The following is a 2,202-nucleotide window of genomic DNA, read 5'->3' as shown; positions in this document are numbered from 1 at the left end:
GGAAAGTCAGGACCGGGCCAGAATTTGGATGTCAGAGGCCTCAATCGTGCCCCCATTCTGTGTGGCCCTGGACGAGCCACCTAGCCTCTGAGCCAGCCTGCCCAAGACCACACAGCTAGGAAGGGGCGGAGCCGGGTTTGAACCCAGTCAGCGGGCTTCAGAGCCCACACGCTCAACTCTGGGCTACATTGCCCCTCGGGGCTAACATCAAAGCTGGAAGGAGCCCACGAGAACGTCCAGTGCAAATGCCCACTTCCCAGATGGGGAAACCGAGGTCCAGAGGAATGTAGGATCGCTTGGCGTCTCGTGGCAAGTTAGCGGAGTTGAGGGAAGAGCCCCTCTGACTCCGGGCCTCCCGGGGCCTCACCCCTGCTCCCCTCTCTGGACACGGGGAACAGGCCTTCCCGCTCAGCCGAGGCTCAGTGTCCAAGGATCCCGGGCGGGAAGTGCTGTGTGGGAGGCAGAGGCCTGAGGGCCAGGGAGCGCCTTCTCTCCCCCGCAGATGCCAGGACGGAGCGGGAGGAGACGCCGATGCCCAGGAGCCGCAAGTAGGCGGTGCCCGGGCAGCCCAGAAGACCCACTGCCCAGCCAGGCCACCAGCGATGTCGGGCAGCCCCCCGGCCGCCAGCACGGTGAGGTCCGCCAGGACCGGGCTGACCAGGTAGCAGCCGCTGGGGACGTGCACGCCCCGGACGGTCACCAGGACCACCACGGCGTTGCCCAACATGCCAGTCACGTACACGAGGACCAACCTGTACTCAGTCGGGCCCGGGTCAGCCTCTCCAAGGGCCGGGGGCGCGTTGCGGGGATTGTCGTGGTGGCCGACCGGGCGCCGGAGCGGGCGAGAAGGGGGAGCTCCGGGAGGCATCCCCGGTCAGCGGGGCCGGGCCCGTGCACGCGCAAGGCCCAGCCGACACCTGCGGTCCTATAAGCCAGGCCCCGAGGGTCACCAGGGACCCTGTGCTGGTGAGGCTGCTGTTTGGCCAGACGAGGGGACAGAACGGGGAATACACATCCGAGTCTCCGCGGCCAGTCTGAGCCACCCACGAGCCTGTTTCCTGGTGCACATAGACAGCTGGCAATCATATCTCATGCACAGGACCGTGGGCATCTGGGTAATCACTCCCTGGGCCTAGCACATCCTGAGTGCTCAGAGGTCAGCTGGCCTGTGTCGCAAGGAAGCCACACGGCACCTCAGCCTCGGTGAGCTCATCTGTGAATTGGGGAGACTCAGGGACATGGTGAGATTCTGGAGAAACGGCAGGGCACGGAAACTTCTGGACCTGGAGTCTGGTTCGATGTCTGCTGCTTAACGTTAGCATTAAGGTTCCATTCTCCCTGAGCCTCGGCAGCCCCATCTGTCAGTGGGGCTGACGGCAGCTCCCTCCTCTCGTGCCGCAGGGAGCAAGCTCCATCAGCACACCGGGGTCGTGTGACACCCACCCTGGGTCGCCCAGGAGCCGAGCCAGAAGCCAATGACCGGCTCTTGCCCGCAAGCCCCGGGCCGGAGCTGTGGCACATTCTTGCGCCGGAAACGGCCCAGAGTCACTCTGCCCCTCCGCGGGCGGCCCCGCCCTGCTCCCCCGTCAGCCAGGCCGGCCCCATCTAGGGCCCGGAGTGGGGGCAGGTGAGCAGCAGGGGAAGCTGAGGCAGACCACGCGCTGAGATAGCCAGCAGGCCGGGGCTTGGCCCAGTCCTGCCGGCTCTAAGTGGCCAAGAGCCCCCGCCGCAGCCCCCACGGGGCAGAGACCAGGGCACAGAATTGGGGCAGGGCCGGGTGTGCCCTAGGACACTGCCCACACACCCGCACACGCACAAAACACGCAGACATGCACACACACACACACACGAGCTCTCACGGACCCTCCTCAGCAGATCCGGCACACACGGCCACACACACAAACACGACACACCCTGACACACCCACATGCAGCACACACGTCTTCCTGCACACACACGTGAATGACCCCCCACACACCCTAACACCCAAAACACACAGACCCAAACGCACACGCACGTAGGTGAATCACAGCATAAGCTCACTCACCCCTCCGCCGCCGTAAATACACACACACTGCCCACACTCACGTGGCAGGTGCACACGTGCGTGGAACACACACCCATGCCTCTACTCATAGACGCCTGCACACTTGGATCCACAGGGGCCCCCAGGCCCATCGCTCTCCTGAAAACGAGCCCCCG

The sequence above is a fragment of the Acinonyx jubatus genome, chromosome E2 (assembly GCF_027475565.1).
Source record: "Acinonyx jubatus isolate Ajub_Pintada_27869175 chromosome E2, VMU_Ajub_asm_v1.0, whole genome shotgun sequence".
NCBI lineage: Eukaryota > Metazoa > Chordata > Mammalia > Carnivora > Felidae > Acinonyx > Acinonyx jubatus.
The sequence above is the reverse complement of the archived record's forward strand: the minus strand, read 5'-3'. Positions refer to the sequence as shown.